The sequence below is a fragment of the Chelonoidis abingdonii genome, chromosome 1 (assembly GCF_003597395.2).
Source record: "Chelonoidis abingdonii isolate Lonesome George chromosome 1, CheloAbing_2.0, whole genome shotgun sequence".
In the NCBI taxonomy this organism is placed as follows: Eukaryota; Metazoa; Chordata; order Testudines; family Testudinidae; genus Chelonoidis; species Chelonoidis abingdonii.
In genome coordinates this window covers 24,636,679-24,663,609 of record NC_133769.1, presented here as the reverse complement: position 1 = coordinate 24,663,609, position 26,931 = coordinate 24,636,679, and the positions used below count along the sequence as shown (strand labels likewise).

Sequence of the window (26,931 nt, the reverse complement as noted above, 5' to 3'; positions counted from 1 at the left end):
AAACTGGGACGATTAACACTTAGCTCCCTCACAGAGGCTAAATGCATGCTTCCTTCCCAACTGTAAAATGATCTGAGATTCTCTGGATGATAGGTGTTAGATAAGTGCAGTGTATTGACGACCCTCTATTTTGAAAGGTCACCACCAAACTAACTGACGGTCTTGGGACTTCCAAGGAGACAAACATTATTTGACATGGACATGAAAAATCATTTGGGAGAAAATCCTGAAATTACTGGTAATTAAAAATTCCCATGTGAATTTTGAAACGGCTAGAGGGAAAATATGAACTCCCATGCACTGTATTAACCCATATTTGGAAAGGTTTCTAGGATACCACTTTTTGGAGGTAACTGAGATGGTAAGAAAACCTCCTCCTTACTGCATGAGTAAACACTGTCTTCTTTATTATTGTTATTATAATCATCAAATATTTGTATGGCAGTACCATTTGGGGGCCCTGACCAGGGACCCAGGACACTAGGTACTATATACATCTATGACTGAAAAACAGTCCCTGTCCCAAAGAGCTTGTTATGTTTAGTAAAAGCATTTAATTCATTCTCATTAATCATGGTGCAGTTTTATGGGGATGCAGGGAGGTGCATACTCAACAATCAGCTGGGAGAATCAGACTTCACTTCAACACTAGTAAAATAGCAGCGGTGAGATGCCTGAATGCTTGCAGAAAAACGTAGGAGTACTTCTTTCGCTTTTCACAATAACCACATTAATCCTTGCCAACAGAGCACATTTGCATGACTTGAATTCCTTGACCTAGAACCACTACCATGCACTTGCTCCATGTAATATATAAATGCTATCCAGGGCTGGCACAGGCATGTTGCTGGCCATTGGGCCTGTAAGCCAGTGGCAGAATTATCCACTTATACCATCCCAGGGCAACAGCTGAATGGCTGAATCTAATGATGCTACAGACTGAGCTAATGCCATTGGAAATAGCCAAGCTTCATAAAAGTATTTGATTCTGTCAGATTAGTGTCATTCTGTATTAGTTTACCCTTAATTTACTTTTTGAGGGTGCACTTGCTATAATGGGAGTAGGCATGACAACTAAGAGGGTTAGGCTTTCGCAGGCATATCCTCATTTATGTATTTCCTCTTCCATCAGTATCTCCAAAGATAAACAAAAAAACCCAATGCCTTACATCTTTCAATGCTGACATCCTGACAACATGTCCCTGGGAATCAAGAAGAGTAGTTATATTAAACAGAAAAAGGATCATGGGCTATCGATCTCTGAGGTAAATGCAGCAGTCATTTTAATTACTAATAGGCTGAATCTGTCCTCGGCTAACCTATCTCTAATTAGACACTTTAGAAATAGCTGTTCAAATTCTTGTTAATCTTATCCACTCTACAGCTTTGTGTAAAAAAAAATAAAAGACACGAACGTCAAGTCAAACAGTATGTTCTTAGTTTTCCATTCATGTTAAAATGAGGAATGAACAGGGTGGCACACAACTAATTGTTTCAGCAAAAAGGGGCTGAGTCACAGCCACAGCCTGGAAGTCCATGGAAAAGCACATAACCTTTCTCCCTTGTGCACTACTTTTAAACCACCTATCTTACTTACAAAAGAGGTGTGCAAATAATTAACAGCATTCTATTGGCATGAATAGTGATTCAATAGTAACAGAGTGCTTGCCTCCGTGATGGGTGTACACACAGGCTATCACCAGTAGCTTCCTGGGGTCTGCATTATGCAGCTCTTCAGAAAAATTAAAATTTAATTTTAAGGGAAAATAACATTGTTGCTTTCTTCGTGATTTATTTGGTACTTATTTCTCATTGTCTTAGTGTTGCTTGTTACAATACTGCACCTCTCCACTCGCATAGCATCAAGAAAGCAAATGAGTAACACCGATAACACATCCTGGCCTATCTGTTGTAGTTCTGAACCTTCTGTCAGCACTGTAAGATGTTCATCTTTCAACTCCTGAGGAAAGGGCAAACAACTGCTTTCTCATACAAGACGCTTCACAGCACAATGTAAATCCTGCCCTGCCAGTGGAAAATCAAAGTCATTTCTGGTGTTTCCTCATTTCCTCATTGCTGGTGTTGGCACTTTTAGATATGTCACTAAAACATTAAGCTGTTGCCTTGGCCCCTGGTCTACAGAGAACTGTACTAGCAACGGTCAACAAATTTTGTACAAACGAGTTTGCTAATATATATAAACGTCCAACATCAGATTAGAGAACTTGATCAAAGACTGGAATCACTAAGAATAATACCGCTTCGTACTCACACTTCATCTGAGGCTATCAAAGCATTTTACAAACATTAACTTTTGGGAAGTGTCAGAACTCCCACTTTTGCAGATGAGTAAACAGAGATGTGTAATGACTTTTCCCCAAGGTCATCCTGCAAGTTAGTTTCAAAATCAGGAAAAGGATGCTTGAGACCTTAACCGCAACTGTCTGTTCTCACCATTTAGACTGCACTTCTTCTACAACCAGCTGTTACTTTATTCCAGCAGCAATATTATTGCCCTGTTACATTGCAGATACTGTTTTGATTTACTGAAATTCGTATGGCAAAAGCCTTGAAAGAAGCCAATTACTACAAATGAAGAAAACAATGATACAACACTGTACAAGCGTATGTTAGATACTTCCTGGCTTTGAATATGAATTCAGATACATCAATTAGATTTAGGGTCTCTTTTGGGTATTTCCATACACTGAGTTTGGACAAAATTGGATTTTTACCCCATACACTGTTAATCAAGCCCAAATCAAAGAAGAATCTATCTCAGAAAAGTCTTGCATAATACAAAGATGATAGCTTTGTATTTACAAAAGATTTGCCATGTGTTCATCAGGTTTACTTGAACCTCATAGTCTTTCTTGTTTTTCCTTATTCAGTTAATGCGTACAATCCCTTTGATTTTTTTATTTCTGGATACTATATATTTGCAGTTATAAAGTAACAAACACAGACACCAACCATTCTACCAAACTGAGATGCACTCATTTTGGGGCATTTGGGGCAAACTTTTCTAGTCGCCCTTCCCCTTACCATTAACGGAATCTGTCTGCACACTCCCTCCATTACAGCTCAGACAAGGCTTCCTCAGCAGCAGAGCTTGGGCTGAAGGACACTGAATGGGGCAACTGGGGAAGGGGGAGGAGCTGGGGCGGGAGGCAGAGCTGGTCTGGAGGTGGAGAGGGAATGAGGGCAGAACTCAGCTGGGGGTAGAGCAGGACTGGAGGCTGACCAGGGTTGGGGGAGGAGTGAGGCTGGAGGCAGAGCTTGTCTGGGGGTTGTGGGGGCTGGAAACATGACGCTCCCTCCCTGCCCCATAAGGGTAGGCCTGGACCCTGCTGCGTGCCCCCACTGAATGTTGCACTGTGCTGCATAACAGAGGTGTACCCCATAGTTTGGGGACCACTGTCTTAGGGTGTTCCTCCAGAAGAGATGGTTTTAAGGTGCTTTTGTTATTCTCCAATGATCAAAGAATCCCTAAATCAGAAACAAAGCTTTCCCCAATAATGTTTGTTGTTCTTCTTTATATAGCAGAGAATTATATTAAAGATTTCACATAAAACAAAGAAAACCTGAATACGATATCAAAAATGCATAGAGAAGCCAAGTCCCAAAAGAGAAGCACATTGGAGTAGCATGGTTCTTTTTCTCACTCTCACACCCTGATTTGAGATCCTCCAGTCTGTAAAATCCTAGCGTACATGAAATCTGAATGGGGTCTTGTCTTACGTTGACTCCCCACTCTCCTTGCTCACACATAGAAAAGTTGCTATTTATGGAACCTGTTACACACTTGACACAAGAAGCAGGATCCTCATGAGAACTGTAGACAAAAATAATACAACTAAGGTATCCAGCAACAAAACCTAGAATATGAGATCATTACACACTTCAATAAAACAATCCTCAAATCCCAGCTGTGGAAAATTAGCAAAAAACTTTTATTAAAATTCTGGTCACTACAATAATATTTCACACTTGCACAATGCTTTTCATCTATAGATGTCAAGCACTTTACAAAGAGGTTTAGGAATCATTATCTGCATTTTACAAACGTGGTGCCCAAGCTATGACGAGGCAAAGTGACTCACCTGTGGTTGTAGAGGAAATTATTGGCAGAATCAGGTTTAGAATTTACATCTCCTGCATCTCTGGCCAGTTTCTTATCCACAGGACCTACTGGTCTCCAATAGGGAATGAAGGATAAGTCTGGCTCATTCTCAGACCAGTGGAGAATAGCTGGGTAAGACTTAAGATGTAGACCGTATGAAGGACTTTTGTCAACAAAAAGGCCTTGCCTACACACAAAGTTGTACTGTTTTAACTATTTGCTATAGTTAAAGTAGTACTATACCGCTCGTGTGGACACGTTTATACTAGTAAATTTATTCACATACAGGAAGGGGAATAAGCTATATTGGTATCAGGCACCTTGATACTACTATACCTATACTGATAACAACCACACCCCTCATTGACATGGCTATACAGATACAAAAACTTTGTGTAGACCAGCCTTGCTTGTATCACATATTGAAGTCAGTTACTGTTCCTGTCAGCTGCCACAGCACTAAAGCGATGTCTGCATGGCATCTCCATGGAAACATATGGATGCAAATTCCAGGCATCATTTAATCTGATAGTGAAACTGTTCCTTGAACTACTGTGCAGCTTGGAACCGAGAAGGATTAGCGCTCTGATTTACTGCATGGTTAAAAAAATGAAATGAGAAAAGCTGGACATCCTTAATAGCCCACAAGAGGTTTTAGCCTTCAATAAAACCTCTTGCCAAGCTATATGAAAGATTCAAGGAGAAACATAGGACATTTCCTAATGAGCCTGAAGAGGAGACATCTCTAGGGTTATGCCAGTGAGAGGGTATTCGTAAGACTCCATTTAGATACAGGTTTATATGAGAACTAGTCTTTTTTTTACATTAACAAAGATTTCTTTTGAAATATTATCTATTTAAGATGTAATTCCTTCTCTTGTAAGCTCCTTTGTACACATTCTACCAAATGAGTTCAATTTGAGGGTTTAAAGAATAACTATTTTGTGAATTTCTCTCACCTTGTGATCGGTCTTTCTAACTTTAAATATAAAAAAACCTGCATTAATGTTGTAGATATGTAGTTAAAGTCAATGTGATGTCTCCTGAAAATCCCAATACAGTATGCCTTTTAAATTAACTACATAGACCTTAATTGGAGCAAAATAACAAATAAAATAAAGTAACAACAAATATGAATACAGCTATCACATTGAAAAGGATCCTTATGTACAAACTACACCCAACCCACTCCAGTGCTGGGTTCAGGACTCCAGCTGACAACTGACAAAGTCTTTGCCCTTTACCTGTCCAAATACACCAGGCCTTTAAAGCTGCAGTAAGCGCTCACAGTCACCACAGTTTAAAACACTAAACATCACAATCCTCCCCACCCTGTAATTTTTTAATTACAAATTAGTCTTTTGGGAGGTTTATGATTCCATTTCGCTAGAAATGCCTGTCAGGAAGAGCAATTGTCACTTGTTCCCTCTTGTTCCTCATTGACCTTCACAGAATCTGTTTTCACAATAATATTTTCATTCCAGATTCAGTTTCTACATTAACACTGGCATTGGAATCATCATCAAAAAAGAACAATTTTTTTCTGCAATAATTACTGCCTCTTGCAATATCAGTTCCTTTGTTATTTTCTAAACAATTGGATGTTTCTTCATTATTTCTCTATTCATCACAAGGTATGTCATGGATTCTAAGGATTTTTTTATACCTTTTTCCTACTTCCTTCTTTTCCTGTCATTTCAAACTAAATACCCCCTAGGCCTAGGTATAAAAACCCAGCAGGCTCATGTTTTGGGCTTGTCACTGCTGTTTTTTCATGTAGTTCTTTTGTTACATGTGGTCTGAGCAAGCCAAAACTAATTCTTACTGTGCATTTAATACTGCTGACACTGATACATGCTTAGTTTTATATGTGTGAGGAGTCCCATTGAACAGCAGGGCAGAGACTATCCTGAGCACAAGGTTAGGCATCTGAGGTGTTGCTTGACTGGGGCCAAAATATAACACTGCTGGAGATTTCTATATGGTGGTCTGAGGTATTGATCTGTGCAATAAAAGAAACATGATATCCCACTGCTCCTCTCAGTTTCTTTGTGTGAATAATACTCAGCAGCTTCTCTTTTAATTTAGATTTCTCATCTCAAATATAAAGCTCTCCCTGAGAACTTCTGCAGGTGATTACCCAAGAAGCAGCTCTGGGAGAGCTTTTTAAGATTATCCAGGAAATCAGATATACTTTCTCCTTCTTTTTGGTTTTGCACGTGAAATTTCTCTCTCTCAGCTAGGAATTTTTCTTGAGGAACAAAGTGCTTTTTAAACACTTCATCCAATTCCTCATAAGTCAAGTGGGAAAGATAAGTCTTTCACGCTGATAAATGTCTCTTCCAACCAGATTTAGGAAAAAGTACGGTAAGTGTTCTTTCAAATGTCTTCAATGATGTTGGCATAAAAATACTATTGCAATATTTATACATAAACTGTAAACTCCTTACCTTTTTCATTAAAATGGAAACCATCCATTCTCCAAGATGTGGCCATGCCTAACTTCCTTTGTTCTTTCCTTTAGCTAGAAACCTCTTCCATCACTATTATCACACTCACCCTCTCGTTGCTGTAAACGGATCTTATCAAATCCTGGGATGCAGCTGTTCCTAAAATACTGTTTCAGAGTTGAAAGAGAACTTTTAGCTATATTTACAAATAAACTTCCCTAATGGGTTCAGATCTAAATTCAGCTGCAACTGCCACTGTCTTTCAAAAAACTTGTCAGTTGAACTTTGCCAGCCACAGTGTTCCCGATCTTAAAGAGAAAGTAATCACACAGCACACCACAGTCCTTAAGGCTCCATACGTTAGGATCACATAAAATGAGGTAACATAAAAGCTACAACAGCAAGGCATGTATATTTCATGATACACAGTTTATGGAGTGGCCGCCTTTGTTGGATGGAAAAGAACATAAAAAATAAGGAAGAATGCTTTATTTTAAAGGACATTCTAGGGAAACACGTTTCCCTAAGCATACCATGTATTTATATTGCCCTCAAATATAAAATGCAATTATCATAAGTTTTAATTTAATGTTTAAAAGGGTCCAGGGACATCTCTTAAAATAACAGACAGGTGGTCACCCTAAGGGACAAATCAATTAAAGAAGGAACCAGTCCCTTAAAATAAAGACGTGTGGTCACCCTGACAATTTATGACAAACTAATTTTAGACTACACATTTTTAAAAAGGAATAGAAAATGCTACCTACTTGGAACACGTCTGAGTTAATAAGGGAACTAATTTGCTCTTGGAACTTAAATATCTGTGTTTGCTGATTAAATATCTGTATTTGTGATTTTAATTGTAGAACCTCCACATTCCCTTAAAGTAAATTTCTGCAATTAATTTCCTTTTTTTAAATAGAAAGAAAAATGAGAAATTCTCTAAGTTGGATAAAGCCAGAGTATAGATCCTGAGGTGAGACTGAAGAATGACTGGAGCTGCAGTGTGCTAAGTGCGGTATAAACAGTCACTCTGTCCCCAGCTTAATGTTCTAGGTTTTTGAGATATTAATATCAGTTACCAATCACTAGCTTTCTGACATATTTAAAGTGAAAAACAACAAAGGAATGAGCTTGGTTATTTTCAAAAGAAAATGCTTCGTGGTGACAGTGTGACAAGCCAGGTTCTCAGGAACTCATGTTTTAGATAACTGTGAGATACCGTAAGGGCAATAATAAAAATCTTAAAAGTGATGCTATGTCCATCTTTTGACTCAAATGAAACATTGCATGGGAAATCCATTGCCTTTTATGGATTCTGGGCTTAAGTGGCAGTTGCATGATACATAGGCCTTATGGAATATGTCCACACTACAATTAAAAATTCGTAGCCTGTGCCAGCTGACTCAGCTCATGGGGCTCAGGTTTTGGGGCTGTTTAACTGCAGTCTAGATGTTCAGGCTGGCACTGGATCTTGGACTTGGGATCCTGTGAGGGGACAGGGTCCCAGAGCTCAGGCTCCAGTACAAACCTGAACATCTATCCCACAATTAAACAGTCCCTTGGCCCAAGCGCCGTAAGCCTGAGTCAGCTGGCATGGGCCAGCTGTGGGTGTCTTACGGCAAGGTAGACATACTCATGCTGGCCCTCAGCACAGGGGTGAATTTCACTCTTGATAATCAGGGAGCTTGGGGACTGCCTTTCTTGTGACACACAACTGCTTTTAATTTCTGAAGTCATGCAAGACTAAATAATTAACATACTAGGCAGCACAGCAAAAGCCACTAAATCTAATTAATTGTCATAAAACCCAAATTCAGGATCTCAGAATATATAGCAGGACACTTTGTACACAAGTCCAGTTTTATTGATGCACCCGCAACTCTGATATACCTGGACACTAATAGTTTGAAGCAGCATTGGAATAATGAAAGTCTGATCACCAGTATTTTTAACAGCATAATAAATTATTGTGTTCTGTAGTACATGACTTAATTTGAGTGCCAAGGACAATGCCTGTTTTCATCACCAATTTAAACTTGCTTAACACAAACTCAGAGTGCATATGGGCAACCAATCTCTATTGTGAAATTGGATTTATTGTTTAAATATAAATTAGAAATGATTCTCTCCTACATTGATTGACCTATTTAAAAAAATAAATTACCCAGAACTTAAATGCTTGGGTGTTATGATCTAAAAAAATAACATTTAAAAATTAAAATAATTCAATGAAAAATACATTACAAGGTAGCTAGGTGGAAAAAATACATTACAAGGTGGAAAAGTATAAAGCAGCAACTCTTAACTGCTGGATGAGAGATTGTAGTGTCTATATTCAAGTCAGTGAAGGTGACATGCTTAGTAAGTTTGTGAATGGTGCTGGGAAACAAAGATCAATGAGAATCATTGGCAACAGGTCAGAAGGTAGCTGTAGTTTTGCACACTCGCTGTATGAATGATATGATAATTTCACTAAATAAGAGAAAAGGAGGACATGTAAGGATTTTATAATATGGGGATTTTGAATGCTTCTAAATGTTAGGAATTTGTATAATACATAATTGGAAAAATCACTTCCCTTTCATATGTAATGAGGGCTGGAAGCTCACTTCTCCCCTCAGATACATGTGTGCAAGAAAAGACTGGACAATGAGGATTGTAGATTTTTATATATGAGCTTGTTCTTAATATATCCCTTATCCACCTATTCTCCATGAACTTATCTAATTCATTTTTAACCCAGTTATATTTTTGAATTTCACAACATCCCCTGGCAACAAGTTCTACAGGCTGACTGTGCAAAGTACTTCCTTATGTTTATTTTTAAACCTGCAGCCTTTAATTTCATTGGGTGATCCCTGGCTCTTGTGTTACATGAAGAAGTATATAGACACTTAACTTTTTCGACATCATACATGATTTTATAGACTTTTTTCATATCCCCCATCAGCTGTCCTTTTTCTAAGATGAACGTTCCCAAGCTTTTTAACCTCTTCTTGTATGGAAACTGTTCCATACCCCTAACCGTTTTTTATGTCCTTCTCTATACCTTTTCCAAATCTAATATGTTTTTAAGATGGGGTGACCAAAATTGCATGCAGTATTCAAGGTCTTGGTGTACCATGGATTTATAGAGCATTATAATAGTTTCTGTTTTATTACCTATCCCCTTCTTAATGTTTGCTGACATCCTGACAGTTTTTTTGACAGCCACTGCACACTGAGCAGATGTTTTCAGAGAACTAGCCATGATGACTCCAAGATCTTTCTTGGATGGTAATACCTAATTTAGACCCTATCTTTTTGATGTATAGCTGTGATTATTTTTTCCAATATGCATTACCTTGGACGTATCAACATTGAATTTCATATGCCCTTTTCTTGGCCCATTCACCTAGTTTTGTTAAATCTCTTTGTAGCTCTATATAGTCTAGTTTGGATTTAACTTTCTTGAGCAATTTTGTGTCATCTGCAAACTTTGCGACTTCCCCCTTTTCCAGATCATTCATTAACATGTTGAACAGCACTATTCAAGTACAAATCCTTGGGGGACCTCTTTACCTATTTCCACTGTGAAAACTAACCATTTATTCCTTCCCATTATTTCATACATATCAGCCGTTACTGATCGATGAGAAGCCCTTCCTTCTTATCCCATGACAGCTTACTTTTCTCAAGAACCTTTGGTATGGGACCATGTCAAATGGCTTTCTGAAAGTCAAAGCACAGTATATCTAATGGATAATCCTTGTCCACATGCTTGTTGACACCCTGAAAGAATTCTAATAGATTGGTGGGGCATGATTTCCCTTTACAAAGGCCATGTTGACTCTTCCCCAACATATCAGGTTTCTCTATGTATCTGATAATTTTGTTCTTTACTGTAGTTTCAACAAATTAGCCTGTTACTGAAGTTAGGCTCACTGGCCTATAATTGCCAGAATCACATTTGGAGACTTTTTTGATTAAATGCCACAGTTAATAGTTCTGCAATTCCATATCTGAGTTCCTTCAGAACCCTTGGATGAACATCGTCTGTTTCTGGTGACTTATTACTATTTAACAATTTGTTCCAAAACCTTCTCTATTAATACCTCAATCGGGACAGTTTCTCAGATCTGTCACCTAAAAACACTGCTCAGGTGTGGTCTCCCTCACATCCTCTGCAATAAAGACCAATGCAAATAATTAATTTAGCTTCTCTGCAATGGTCTTGTCTTTCTTCACTGCTTATTTAACACCTCTATTGTTCAGTGTCCCCACTGACTTTTTGGCAAGCTTCATGCTCCAATGAACTAAAAACAACTGTTAGTTTTTGTGTCTTTTCGTATTTGCTCTTCACATTCTTTTTTGGCCTGCCTAATTATATTTTTGTACTTGACTTGCCAGAGTTTATGCTCCTTTCTATTTTCCTCAGTAGGATTTGATTTTCAATTTTTAGAGTATGCCTTTTTGCCTCTAACCACCTATTTTGCTCTGCTGTTTAGCCATGGTGACATTTTTTTGGTCCTTTTACTTTTTTTATTTTGGGTTATTTACAGTCTGAGCCTCTATTATGATGTGCTTAAATAATTTCCATACAGCTTGCAGGCATTTCACCCTTCTGACTGTTCCTTTTAATTTCCATTTAACTAGCTTCCTCATTTTTTATAGTTCCACATTTTAAATTTAAATGCTATGGTGGGTTTCTTTGATGTTCCCACCACAAGGATATTAAATTTAATTACATTATGGTTGCTATTACTGAGCAGGTCAGTTGCTTCTGGACCAGATTCTGTGCACCACTTAGGACTAAATCAAGAATTGCCTCTCCCCTGGTCAATTCCAGGTCTACCTGCTACAAGAAGCAGTCATTAATGGTGTCTAGAAATTTTATCTCTGCATCCCTTCCTGAGGTGAAGTATATCCAGTCAATATGGGGATAGTTGAAATCCCCCATTATTATTGGGATTTTTTTGTTTGTTTTTGTAGCCTTTCTAATCTCCCTGAGCATTTCACACCATCATCAGACTGGCCAGGAGGTTGGCAGTATATTCCTACTGCTATATTTTTATTCAGCATGGAGTTTCTATCCCTGGAGCTTTTATAATACTGTTTGACTCATTAAAGATTTTTACTATATTCAACTCTGTACTTTTTTTCACATAGAGTGGTGCTCCCTCACGAGCATGACCTGCTCTGTCATTCCTATACATTTTGTACCATGTTCCATCGATTTTCATTGCTCCACCAAGTTTCTGTGTTACTGATGATATCAATATCCTCATTTAATACCAGGCACCCAAGTTCACCTCTCTTAGTATTTAGAGTTGTAGCACCTGTATATAAGCACTTATAAAATTAGTCAATATTTAGTTGCCTGCCTTCATATGATGTAATTGAATAGGACTTTTTTTTTTAAAAATATTTCTCTTCAGTTCCTACCACTGTACTTTTATCAACTGTTGTATTAATTGAGATGGAATAAATGGACCAAAGGAGTTAACATAACCCAGTCACTAGACAACATAAAACGGTGTTAAACAAGGTCTGTTACAGTGACCTCAGCCTGCTCAGCACGATGGCAAATACACCATTAAAAATCTTTTAATTTTGTTTTATTCAAGATACAGAAAAGAAGGAAACACAGAGGATTTGAAATGTAAAGTATTAAATAAACCTCTACAAGATCCCTTGTTCCTTTTCCCCTTAACTGTAGAAAGTTAATACGGTAATAACTGTCATGTCAGGTGGGGTTTGGGATGCAGCTGGAGCAGGAAGGAGAGGTGATGTCACCGGGGTCCCTCTCTCTCTCTCTGGCTCGTTCTGGTCAGGACACCTATCAGGATCAGGATGATGAAGGCCCTGGATCCCAGGAAACCTTGAGGTTGGCAGCCATGAAGGTGAAGCTTGCACCAGTAGCCTCTCTCTGTTCTTTTCATCCATTCTTCTTTTTGTTTTATTTTTCCCACAAAATCTCTTTCTTATAATAACCACAAAGGGCATGATGTGTGGAATAGTCAACCCTCTCACTGTTTTGTCTACTTATTAGACTTAATATCTGATATACTAATGTTGGCTCATTAACTTCAGGCTCCACAGCTACTGTTTTTAATGAGTCTAATATCAACACAGTCCTTGAATCATATCAGTAGGCCTTTTTTGTTAAGACTAATTCAATTTTTCTGTCTTCTTTTTGCACTTGTTCCCATCAACATTTGTTTTTATAGGTTTTGATGACATTTTATGAACTTTTACGTACTTTTAACAGTTAAACTCACAATCCGAGTAAACTTGTAGGTCCAATTGCTACAACATATCTTCTATCTCCTCCTCTATACTGGTAACCACTTTGATAAATCATCACCTAAAGGATATCTCTGCCCGAACTGTGTACTCCTCTCCACCTGTTGGTTTTCCCCAAAACTTGCACCGTTTTGCATGCTACTGCCTCAATAACAGCAAAAATAGTGGCACCAATGGAGACCCAACGAGCTGTGGATGTTTTAAATATATATTTTCATATTTTTGGAAATGATCCTCATTATAAAATCTCAACCAAGTAAAACAAGAGGGTGAGTTTTCTTAAAAAATTATATTCTCTACAGACAGAGCATTACAGTGTAATAGGAGTTTTAAAACATAGTGATTTTACCCTACCTTAGTTTACAATTATTCAAAAGGAAAGTGATTTTTCACTGAAATGATTAATTCTAATCATATAGATCAAAGTAAGGCCATTTCCATGTCATTAAATGTTCACAATACCCGTAATGTAGAACAAATTTATCCCCCACTTGGAACTAAGGACTCTAATGTCTGCTCTAACTGGTATACTCTTGGAGTAATTCCATTGACTTTAATGGAGTTACAGCAGAATTACACCAAAGCAACTGAGATCAGAATGTAGCTCTTAATAAGGCTTTAATGTGTTTTCAAAAATGAAGACACTTTGTGTTTGAGAATTCAACCTTAGGGTTCTAGTCCAACAGGGTTAGCTCATTCTGTAAAGCTGATTTCTATAGAACTAGAATGACAGTGTTGGAAGGTAACTTTTCTGTCTATAGGAACACAGCTAGATAGTACCCCTACATGGTAATACCATCACGGGATAGCCTTCATAATGGGTTCCCCTCAGAGGCAGCTTTAGCTATAGGCGAGTTAGGCAGCTGCAGATATTGACACAAAACTGAATACCTTAGCCCCATCCCTTGCCTGAGGCCCCACCCCTTCCCTGGTGCCCCGCCCCCCACCCACTACATTCCCCCTCCCTCATGGCTGCTCCCTCCATCCCTCACTCAGTTCACTGTGGGGCCAGGGTGGGGTGCGGAAGAGGTGAGGCCTCTACATGAGGGGGGCGCTCAGGGTGGGGCCAGAACACTGAGGGTTAGAGTGGGGAGGGGACTGCAGGCTAGGATTAGGGAGTTGGGGATGGGTAGGGGCTTGCGGGGGCATGGGAGTTGTGCGGGTAGGACGGGTGAGGCGCTCGGTGTGGGTGCAGCTCTGGGATGAGGTTTGGACGTGCAGGAGGGAGCTCACAGCGGGAGGGTGGCGAGGAGTTCATGAATTTGGAGGGGCTGTAGTGTTAGGCCGAGAATCGGTGCAGGAGAGGGAGAGCTCTGGGCTGAGGGCGCTGGCTCGGGTGGGAGCAGGATGGAGAGTTGGGTACAGGTAGAGGGCTCCAGGCTGGGCGATGGGTGAGGATTTGGAGTGTGGGAGGGGGGCTGTGGGTGTAGGCAGAGGGTGGGTGCAGGAGGGGATGATGGGCTCTGGGGTGGGCCGAGAATGAAGGAGTTCAGAGTGTGGGAGGGGCTCCTGGTGATGAGGCCATGGATGAGGGTTGGGGTGCAGGTGGGGGGGCTTAGTACTTGGGCAGGGGGTTGGGGTGCAGGCTTACCTTGGTGGCTCCCAGTCAGCAGTGCTGGAAGCAGCCAGCAGGTCTGAGTTCTAGGCAGGGGTGCGGGGGGGTGGGGAGGAAGCTCCACGGCCCGTTCTGTTCTCACCTACAGACCCTGCCCCCCAGCTCCCATTGGCCGGTTCCCAAGCAATGGGAATGCGGAGCCGGTGTTTGGGGTGGGGGCGGCACACAGAGCCCTCTGGTGCTGGAAGGTGTATGCGTAGGGGAATGGAGCAGTGCAAATGTAATACTGCTTCTGGACTTTTCACTGGGTGCAAGGGGATTGAACCATATGCAAACCACTGGATACCACTTTTGAATAACCCTCTTTCAGTTCAGATCCCCAGAGAGTGCAGAGAGCTCTGCATGGGGTGCAGGAGAAGGGTTGACGCTGCCAAGGATCTAGCTCACCCCACCTCTTTTCTGCGTGGGGAGGAGATATCTACTCACGGCTGAGACATTACATATGTAGATCAAATGGCATGTTCTGGCCCAAGGTTATTTTTTTTTCCCTTTGGACTGTTTTTTGACAATATACACGGTATCCCGCCATCTCCAGTGCACCTATAGCCATATCATCTCGGTGTTTGTGTTGTGGGAGTGTAGTAGTTGGGATAACCAGTAACCAGAAATTGACCTGGGGGATAGAGAAAGGTTATTACGAATCCCCAGAAGAAAGGGGAGCAAAAACTAAGGTGCTTCATGTCTTCACATGATGATGAACTGTTATTAAACTAGATATGGGTGGTTGTTTTTTAAAAAAATGTCCTCTGGACAAGTAAAGGCTGCAGCTGAGGAATCCCTTGTCTGTTTTCCCTTGGTATAATTTCTCCTCACTTTCCACTTTATTTTGTTGTATTCTATCTTTCTGCCTATTCTCTCTCTCGTTCCTTATTCCATTCTTTCTCACCCTTAATGGTTCCTGCTGTATGCGCTCTCTCTCTCTAACTCTCTGACACACACACACGGAACCTGTTCTGTACTCTCTGCAGACAGCAGCCTCTGCTGCCCTCTCTGATACAGTTAGCAGCAGCAGCTCACATCACTTTCTCATGATAGAAGGCACAATTCTGCTTTCATCTGACTGCAATGAGAGCAGTGCAAGGCACACAGATAGCTATGCTCAGAAAGGTGTAGGGCCTTTAGGGAAAAACAGGGGCTGCACCTCACTGAAAATTAAAGTATGTTCAAAGACTAAAATTGGTCATTTGACCTGGCCCCCCATTCACTTTCCTGGGGCGGGGGGGAGGTAAGGGGGAATGAGGCTGAGCAAAAAAAAATGACCAAAACCCAAAACCCCTGAACTTACTGGCTGAAATGTATTACTATCAACAACATTTATTTGCAATAAGCAACAAGGTGTGTATGACAAAATAAGATGAGAATGTTACTAACAGATGGGCTGTGGGTCTGTAAATGCATTACAAGGTTGCAGGAGTTACTGCTGATGAGGAATTTTTATTTTTAAGAACCTTGTAACTTTGTAAAATAATTACCCAAAGGTGCTTTTTGTTCCTTTTTGGTCTAATAATACTTTCTTAATACCATCCAGGACTTGAGTTATCTGGGCATAATGAAGCAAATTTTCAGATTTCTATGGTCCAATAATCAAAACGAAGTTTTTCGCTTTTAAAACTTGAAAAAAGCATTAAGTATCCCCAAGTGATGACAAGAGTCTTTGACATATTTGAAGAAATCTGGCCCATGAACAATGGAGCTTCAAGCCAACGTGGGTGTACGTGACATTGTTACTCATACAGTCAGGAAAATCAATGTACTGACGTGAAGAGTTCTAGTTATATGCACACTGATGGGCATGTATATCTGTAGATCCACACATTGAAATTAGCATTGACGTATCTATGTCAATGTGTGATCATTTCTATCTCACACTGTGCTTTGAAATAAACATGTGATCACACTTTTTAAAAATATATATATATTCAATGAAAAACCTGTTATGGCAAAGATAGTGCATTTAAAGTCTCCATTATAAAGCAGAGACTAATGAAAATATATGGTCCCCAAAGCAACTATAGCCATATATAAGAGTAGAAGTTAACATGGAATAATTCACACAATACTTTATGTGGAAGGAGAATAGGACAATGCCTTCTATTTGTACAAGCTTGAACTTGCTAACTTTGGTGCATTTAAATTCTTATCCATAACACTGCATCAACAGAATTCTGCACTGAACTCCTCCTAAAAAGGGACAAAATAAAGATGGCAACGCGTCCACTACTACTTAAGAACCAAGTTCTGGCCTGCCCATGTAGGCATGTAAGTGAGTTTTATGCAAACATGGACTTACCTCTTGCACAAGGGAAGAGGTAGAAGAGCTGGCCACAGCCACAATTTTTCACTCTCTGCCTGAGGGAGATAAATGTTGCATTCCCCTGGAGGTGTGTAACTATGGGCATGCTCTCCCAGCAGCTCAAGGAGGCATTCTATCTTTGTGAGGCCCAAAGCCTCCCAGTGCTTCCAATAAGCTAATGTGTCCTACTCAAGGTTATGGCAAAGAGCTGTTATAGACTGAGCACTGTGGTAGCAAATATTTGAGGAACTACTCCATATGGTGAAGCTATTGGATTATTTCAAAGGAGCTAGTGTTGTGTGCGTCTGTCTCTCCACTATTGTCCTCTCTATTTATTAATATAAGTGCACTGTACAGGGTTTTCTTTTGGAAAATTAATCTGAATACAGCAAAGTACCTTGTTTATAGTATGAACAACTGACACATCTGAGTGCCTCTAAATTTCTTCAGGTGCAAAGAAGTAAAACAGTCCTAATTTTATTTCTCTAATTGGAATGTAAGGAGTCCTACAGGAAGCAGTGATCCTAGTGGTTAGAGCATAGGACTGGGAGTTAGGAGATCTGGCTTCTATATTCTCCTCTGCCACTGAATTGCTGTGTGTGACCTCGGGCCCTTTTTGTGCCTTAGTTTCCTAATTTGTAAAATACTTTACCCACCATTGTAAAACACTTTGACAGCTTCTAAAGAAAGGGGCAACATGAATGAAAAATATTATCTGTGGAGGTAGACTGGTGGTACTGGGAATTGGAGACTTCTGTGTATCAGCAACAGAATGCTTTGATTTAGTCCCTTCCACAATAGTCACAGAACATTTTATAGTAAGTAAATTAAAATTATCAACATTTCATTGGGAACACCTGGAAGCAGCAGCAAACATACTTCCTGAGACATTTAAAACCGTAATAGGCAGTAACTTCCCCAGTTGGAGAGTATAACTACAGAATGTCCTAGCTCCCAATGTCTCAAGGTTATAACTGTACCTGCTGAATCTGCAGAACAGAACAGTAGAGCAGGACACTTCCTACCAGCCTGCCCCAACCTGTTTTAGAGAGCCCAACACTGAGGGAGGCAGAGTGGTTGATTCTCTATGCCCACTACTCCTTAACATGTCTGACAAAAAGGGTTCCAGTTTTTAAGTGTTTAAAATTCTAACAGCCCAGCGAAAGAATCAGCTCAGAAAGCTTAGTCTCAGTGTCAAAACAGATCCCATTTCTATTTTCTCTAGGGCAGAATAAAGACTGAGCTGTAAAAACAGATGGTTGGAAAACACAGCTATCCTTAAAGGTTTACAGGGTTAGTTTAGGACATGGTATGGAAGCAAGCAAGGCAAAGGTATAATCCCTGACATTTGGTTACTTCTCACACCACAACTCTGCTCCTCAAAAGATAGCTCCGCTGTGTCTTCCAGATAAGATGCAGCAATGTAAGAGAGGCTAACAGACACAGTCTGGATGTACGTGCAATGCCTGTGAAAATACACACACAGAGAGACCCTTAGTGGCCTGGCTGTGAATCATAGTGGACACTTATTCATTAGGAAACTGACCAAGATCATGAGCTCACTAGGACCATAAAATGATGTGGACATTTTGATCACTCTGGATCTCAATTAGTAACCTATTTAATCTATCCAGGTATTTCCAACACATGTACCACCATTGTATTTGTTTTCAACCAAATTAAGGAAAGCCACAATCTACCTGAAGCATTGTATTATCTACTTCTTCCTGTACTATGTGGTTACCGCAGTTAAGATATATAATGTGTTGGACTATTTTCAAATGCTTATCTTTGGGGGAGGGATGCTGAACCATTCTTTATGGTTGGAAAGCTGCTCTTACATTTTGCTCTGAAAATCCACAGAGAGGCACGTTTCTGACAATAGGGAATTTCATATTGCAAGCCTTACACTGAAAAGGCTCTGCCTCCTGCATGTTTCACTGTAAGTACTGCCAGTTCCAAGGATCCTGGTGATCATAGATGTCACCCTGGTTCACAGAAGCAGTCCCTTTGACAACCTTGGCCTACCTCATGACGGGTTCTGAAGACTTAGGCCAGACACCTGGGGTTTGGTATTGCAGAGCCAATGTAGTGTTCAAAGTACTGGAGCAATGCTCTCTCATATTCCAGGGTTACTTAACAGATGGCCTGCTTCACAATCAAGAGAGAAGTTAAAAGCTCCATATCCCATCAATGTGTTCCAAGCAATTCAGACCTCTCAAAGTCCTAATATTTATTAACTAATTTCAAGCAGCCTTTGTTTCCTATTATCTAGTACATGTATTTATTCCTTAAATCATCTATTTCTGAGCATTCTAGCTGCAATAATTTTTCACACTGTACATCAACAACCATTTATTTATTTGAGCAGAAATCATAGGTTGACTAGGAAAGAGTGCTTTTATTAGGCTATGCTCTCTACTGTAATGCTTCTCATGACCATGCTTACTTATATTCCACCACCTCTAGGTTACATATAATTCTGTCAGCGATGTTGGCTGCAAAGATGTAACTCCTAATTCTTGTAGACTGAAGAATTGTTCATGGGTATGTTTTTTATTTACCTTGTAATATTTAGCAAAACCCAGTGAGATAAGGAAGGTTTAAGGCTAAATATGGCTAAAAACAAAAGCTCTCAATCCCACTCCCTTATGTACTTGGTCCAGGAAAGGTACAAAGAGAAGCTTCTCCATTCTCTCCATAAGGTCAGCTCTTCTTTCCAGCCTAAAGTTCAGTCCTGTTCCTGCTGTAGCCACTGACACTTTTGCTCTAAACCTTAACAATCCTACTTTTTCTATAGTGCAGCTCATCTGACGCTGTCCATTCAAGGTGCAATTCTGAATGGTCATAGTGGGCCTGGATAGAGTCATTTAGCCTTCCTTCTGCCTCCAGCAGTTTTAAAACTTAAAACACTGGCTAAGAATCTGGAGACAGATCTGAGGAGTGCCGCACTAGGGATCAGGGAGATAGGGTAAACTAAGAGTCTCTTCTGACGTACATCTTGCTCCACACCACCCCAGAAAGCTTCCTGACCTCCCAGACATGCTCTCCACACAACCCACGTAGCTAGTGTCAGCTTTGACTCCATCAGGACAAGAACAGGAGGTGGAAGTAGATCTCACCGTAGGAGAAGCACGAAGGCATGCAGTGAGGGAAATTCATTGACGGCTGATCAGAGCAAACAGAGAGGTTTATGGAGGAGCAGGCTTCTGGGAGTCAGGAGAAGGGTGCATGAGAAGTTGGGTTAGGATGGAGATGAGAAACAGAGGCCAGCTGAAAAAAACCTGACATACTTTTTTGATCAAAACAGTTTTCGTTATACAAACTGTGGCCCTCTTTGATGTGTTGAACTCAGCTCAGTAGAGCTAACCAGCCTGATTTTAAGCTACCATTGGTTGTGGTGGTCTACTTTTCACTTAATAATGGGAGATCACTAATACTTGAGCATGCCCTGTAAATGCAAGACCCAGGTATAGGAAATAACTTACTTTATATCATAAGGTACATTACATTAAGAAAAAGAAACTTTTAAAAAGCATAAAGTCCACAATGGTTAACAGAGAGAGATCTGTCTTCTAACTTTCATCTGTTATATTCAGCATCCTTTAAAGCTAACGGGGATGAAGGCACATGGGGCTGGAATGTACTTTATGTGAGAGAGCAAAGGCTCAGGAATTGTTGAGATGCTCTTGTAAAATTTACAGATTCCTGAAAATTCTGCTGATCACATCTGCCTCTTTATTGTAGGGGCCAAACTATGATCCGCTACATTGGTGTAATTTATTCCAAAAAATGTATACTTGCGTAACTGATGGCAGTATTTGGCCCCTTATGTTTGTTTCATCTCATCTTGCAATCAGGGAATGGATTTTTGCAAGGGTATTTGCTCTGAAGATACCAGACAAAATGGAAATTAGTGGACTGTTTGTTGAGTCTACCAGGCAAAACACAAACAACTGCTACTTTGACAGTTTCAATTAAATATAAAATCTTTTAGCCTTTGACAATATGGAGTTGCCTCTCCTCTCACATTACTGTAACTTTATTGACTTCAGTGGAGTCAGTCGTGATTTACACCTGTGTAAATGAGAGGAGAATCAGGGCCAGCGTTTAACCAAACACTATGCTAACATAGCTTGTAGAGAGTGACCATCAGAAATTAAATCTCTATAGCACCACCATCTTATTTCTACGCTATGTCTCAAAACCTATGCATTACAAGAAAAGTTCCTGTCCATTTTTCATTTCATACGGGAAAAATGTGTCAAAATTCTTGTACCATTTCTGAGATCAGATTTTGATTGTGAATTCCTGCTACAAACAATAGTTCATTAGACCCACATCAGCAATAACCAGAGTTATAATTTGGACTTGTCTATTTCATTTGGACTGTGTTCATTCCCTTTTCCCCCGAAACCTCTTCTTTGCCTTTGCTGAATCTTTCAATGCAGATTCTCTAAATGAGTAGTTTTGAAAGCTAATCTGTTCCTACTCAGCATTTGCCTTTCACTGTTCAGGGTTATGAACGTACATCTGGAAATCAATTGGATTGGTCAAGCTTCCAAAACTGCAGCTGAGCAGTCCTGCTTTACAAATATGGACAGCCTAAACTAGATATCTGGATTCTCTGTATCCCTCAAACCATTTTAACTCCATTTATTTGGTCTATTTCATATTGACATTGCCGTTTCTCTGATGAGCTTGGAGAAGGCTTTTCAGATGTATTGTCTGTTTTCTTTTTACAATTCTACAGTGTAGTTGTGTCACTTTCCATGAAGCAAGCCATTTACTATGGTCAAATCATCTACAATTATAAAAGCAATAATCAGTTCTGCAGCAGTATTAAAATTCCATTTCCACCATTCTCCTGAAAAAGCAGAATTAAACAGCATCTCCAAGCTTTTAGTTCAATGAAAATTAATCTAAATAGATTGGCAAGTAACAATTGGGGATTTTTATAGCCATTTGACACAACATGGTTTCTAAACACCACCTGAAAGGTAATGCCTCTTATACCAAGTAAATGGAACAACATTTGTATTTCTAGGTTGGAAGCTTTTAAAATTATTGCTTTCTTACTGTCAATCATATTTGTAATAATGTAGAAACTATTACTTTCAAATGTAGATAAAGTGCCAGTGTTTTGTATTTTCTGTGATTTTTTCAGAAGCAGCATTATCAGACATTCATAAAGACAACATTGAAACTATCCATATTACCCATCATTTCTCCCAGCTACCCTCTCTACCCCACAATTGCCCTACTTTTGTGCTGGTAGCTAGTGTTAAAACACCTTATCACTGGGCAAACATTTAAAGAAGCAGCTTCTTCACGAGCCATCTCCAATGCCACTCGATGAATCAGATGGCATAGGTTGTTACATAGAAACACAGCCAGCTCTATCACCGTCCTTTCTTCATCTTACACATGCACAGAGTAACTGTGCTTTTCCAAAATGCCTTGTAGTGACAGACTCAAAGAACTCAATCTATTTAGCCTGAAAAAGAGAAGGTGAAGGGGTGACTTGATTACAGTCTATAATACCTACATGGGGAACAAATATTTAATAATGGGCTCTTCAATCTAAAAGAGAAAGGTATAACATGATCCAATGGCTAGAAGTTGAAGCTAGACAAGTTCAGACTGGAACTAAGGTGTAAATTTTTACCAATAAGAGTAATTAGCCACTGGAACAATTTCTGAGTGGTTGTGGTGAATTCTATATCTCTGACCAGTTTTCAAATTAAGATTGGACGTTCTGCTAAAAACTCTGCTCTAGGAATTATTTTGGGGACGTTCTATGGCCTGTGCCATACAGGAGATTTGACTACATGATCACAATGGTCCCTTCTGTCCTTAGAATCGATGGAAGATCACTCTGCCCTGCTTCCAGTGCTTTTAAAAACTGAAGCTTGAATATAGAGATACATCAAGTGCTGCTGCTGTGGCATACTCAATAACTAGTTGATACAGGAATTTCTTCAATATTTACTCTGGTAGTATAATAAAAGTGGACAATTCTTCTCTCTCCACCCTCATTGTCTAGTAGTATCTCAATATGAGCTTTTCCCTTGAATAAGCACACATTTCTTTCAACAAGAGTAGTTTTATCCTTTCAGAAATGGATTATCTTCCAAGGAGTTGAGGTTATACTTGTCAATTTTCACTCGGTTTCACTGGCTCGCAGTTTCGTCCTTTATAATGGGGTACTCTGACCCACATGCATTTCAGCCCACTTATCTAACTTCATTTAAACTGATAAAAGGATCACTATTAACTGTATTTATGCAACCCATTTGTGATAAACATCTTTTGTCTAGGAATTAGTACTGACATGGGTTCTGACTCCAGGTAAGATAATCACTAGCAACTACTACTCCTGCCCTTTGAGCCAAGATTTAAAAGAAAGCAAACTGAAATGAACCAGTCAGACACTGTCAGCAAGAATGGTGATTAGGACAAACAACAATAGAGGAAAAAATGCATGGCTACTCAGAGACCGTCTTCTCAGGACTAGAGACAGATATGGAGCCATTTTTCACTAGGTTCATGAGGAAAATGTCAGCACACAGCTGCTAGTGCACTGTCAGATTGCATCTTACTTTGGCCAAAGGGGACCCAGCCAGTCACCCTCACAGACACATTTTAAAGGGTCCATTACAAATCTGATTTATTGGTTGCTAAGAATCTCCCTGCTATGGTCTGGACATTTCGCATGACAGGGAGCTGAATTCTGGCTAGAGCTCAATATATGCTTCTGTGTGTGATTTAAATCATATGAATTCAATGTTTCTTAAAACATCAGTCAAGCTCCCTCCCCCTTCCTTAATACCTTAAGGCAGTTCTCTTAGGAATGAATCAGAATAAACCTGTGCAAAAATGGGTAATTTGTATACAAGTCTCTTGATACCATTAAAAAGCAGGCAATGTTTTTTGTTCTAGAACAGAGGGAAAAACATATTAAATAACAAAAGAAAATGCATCTGCACAGCAAGAGAAACGAGAAATTACTGAGACTTGCTTTAGAAATGTAGGCATCTTAATGCAACTATTTATACTAAGTGAACATGAAAACTCAGAAACATTAATTCCTTTCCCTCCTTATCCCTCATTATTCTTTAGGAATTTCTCAGTAAAATCAATTTCCCTGCTCTTAATGAAATGCAGAAGAGTGTATGAGTAAGATGCATTTGGCACTGCTGAAGAAAAAACATTCAAACTTACTCTATTTGAACTGCCTATTGTTACAATTTAGACAATGTACACCAATAATTGCAGCTCAACTTCCAATCATGCCGGCATCACAAGAAATTCAAAAAGTCAACAGCTCTTTTTATTTCTATACATACAAGAATGATAGCCTCCACATGCAGTCACTCTGGCAAAAACTGAATGGCATCAAAACAGTCATCTGACAATTTGTGAATAAACATGCATTTTGTTATATGTTATGGCTCGTTCCTACAGGAACTATTCCAAACAAAGACAACATCCAAAGCAACATACAGCAATTCTGTAAGCCAAGTAAGACTCAGCTCAAGTTTCTGTTCAACATCTGGTCAAACATGGTAGTGGCTTTAATTCTGATTTTGTTTTGTGGGATTTAAAAACCCACCTAAGGTTTTAAACTGACCACTTGTCAGGTCCCAGCTCACCGATACACTACTCTATGAATGGGGGCGGGGCGGGGGGGACAGAAAAAGAGGCAGAGTCTTATCCCACCTTTCCATGATTCTCAGCCAGTCTGTCTTCTCATGATCTGCAAACCACCTGTATTGATCCAACCCATTCTGAGAGGAGAAAATAATCTTCCTGATAGAAACAGTTTCAGCTGTGATTTGATTTATCAGCACAGATCTCTAGAATTTTCTGTTTAAGCCAGACACAGCAACACAAAACTGCAGCTGAGCTCTTTTGTTTTCCCTCCTCTCAAAAGATGAAGCAAGCAGCACTCCTACTGTGTGCCTGTGTGTGTGTGTGCGTGTGTATGTGTGCGTGTATCTCTCTCTCTCTCCCCCCTCCACCTCCACCCCCACCAGCAGCCTAACTCCACTCTCCTTCAGTCAGGGTCATTTACATTCTCAGCAATGATTTCCTATTCTGTATCCATTCGTACCTAGTACTTCTGGATTTCATAGGTAAAAAGGGCATCTCTAGGTGGCAATCAGGTGACCCTCCTGTTAAAAGCAGAAAGGATGCTGATGGAGTGTTTGACTCTATGGTGGATTTTTTTTTTCAAAATATCCATTTACATTACAAAGAAGGAAAAGAATATAGCTCTCAGGAGATCATCAGGCATTTTTCTGCTTTTGAATGCCCCCTTAGCAATCAACACAAGCTAGTATGTTGTAAAGAAATGTAATTTAACTTTTCAGTGTTAATAATCTTGGATGGTTTGTATATCATGTAACTCCATAATACTTAAAAGTACAAGCTCAATCATAAATATAATGAAACTGTATTTAATATCTAAACAGCAAGCATTCTATCATCCAACTCAAAAAAAAATCTGTAATGCTTGTTTGTCCTTGACTCAAATTATTCTACAATAATTTCACAGATTTTGACGCAAAGGGCTTTATAGTATAACCCTGATTTTCCAAACTCTGGCTTAACTGCTGTTTACGTCCCCCAGAATGTCACTGAATGCAGGTCCGAGGAACTTAGAATCTCTGCAAGAGAGAAGTTCCTGATTATCTAAGTCCCAGATATTACCAAGATGTCAGAGGTTCCCCAGAACCTTGGTAAAATTACATACAAGATATTGTAAACAGATCTATAAATGACAGACTTTGTCAACTTCAAGTTAAAGGATCAAATTTTGCTCCCAATGAAGTCAATGGGAGTTTTGCCATTGACTTCACTGGACGCAAAATTTCTCCCAAGGTTGCTACTATGTATGAACACCAAGGAATGTTAGAACATTTAAAAGTATAGAAATTAAGAGTTAAGAAAAAGTAAATATTCAAATACACTCACCATTCATACAGTGCCTTAAATAAGCATACATGTGTATCATATCACATTGCATATTCCCAAAACATCCTAAGTCTACTCTCATATCCCAATACAGTATTAGCTTATAGACTAGAAACCCTCTTGCAGTCATCCACCATACAGAATATGCACTGATAATATGACCTATGAATTTTCACATAAAAAAACCACTTTTCCATCACCTGTGGTCCATAGACCATCCTTCCAGTTCTTCCACCAAGTATTACCCAAAGACATCACCTATTTACTTCTTACTTTCCATACGTCAACAGTTATTGTAATATAAGTACCATTCCTAGACGATGGATGGTGAGCAACTATGTTTTTATATGCCGAGGTATTTTTAACTGTAAATTGCCTTGGAATAAAGTAGCATCCTTAATTTAAAATGTGTACTACTTACTTTATTTCATTAAACAAACAGTGCTAATCCAGAGTTTAGGAGATCCATAGGGTAATCTTCTCTACAAGCCTTCTGTGATCTAGAATTTAGGAGCTCTGCAGTGATCCCATCTCCCTTCTGCCTTGCTCTGCCACTCAGTCCTTAAGAGTCCCTATCTCCCAGATGCCTTTCTCTGCAAGGTGGAATTAGGAAGTCCACGGGATCATTTCTTTAAGTGTCTGAGAAAGCTCCTCGGGTGAAATCCTGGCTCAGCTAAGACTTCAGTGGGGGGCAGGATTTTACCCATGAACTCTGCAAGGCTCCACTCTATCTAGAAACTACTGCCTCACAGAATTCAGGAGTTCCACGGGGTCTCTTGGTCCTCTTGTTGCTTCCTGCATTGCAGAACTTTGGAACTCTGCAAACTCCTGGGTTCCCAGATCAGCCTGCTATTCACTGACCTAGAGGTCATGTAAGGCACCCATTTCTCCTTCCCCAGCATAATGCCTACCTGGCCACGTGGACTATATAAAACATGTATTGCTATAATATATAATATACAATAATATATAAAATTGCTTTGGATTTCTTAGAAACAAAACATCTAGGTCAGGGATTGGCAACCTTTGGCACGTGGTCTGTCATGGAAATCCGCTGGCAGGCTGGGACAGTTTGTTTACCTACAGCGTTTGCAGGTTCAGCTGATCATAGCTCCCACTGGCCACGGTTTGCCTTTCCAGGCCAATGGGGTCTGCAGGAAGTAGTGTGGGCTGAGGAATGTGC

The 26,931-nt window shown here is 39.7% G+C and overlaps 1 protein-coding gene across 8 annotated transcripts in view; it reads right to left on the bottom strand.

Moving 5' to 3' along the window:
• MAGI2 (membrane associated guanylate kinase, WW and PDZ domain containing 2) overlaps window positions 1–26,931 on the bottom strand; it is a 1,226,839-nt gene that overhangs the window by 635,051 nt on the left and 564,857 nt on the right. Inside the window, exon 1 of one of the 8 annotated variants that reach the window (XM_075064483.1) lies at window positions 24,492–24,702. The exons of the other annotated variants lie outside the window; for them this stretch is intronic. The gene's annotated coding sequence lies outside the window, so the exon portion shown is untranslated. Of the gene's footprint in view, window positions 1–24,491; window positions 24,703–26,931 lie in introns of those variants that run through there. 8 annotated transcript variants of the gene reach the window in all.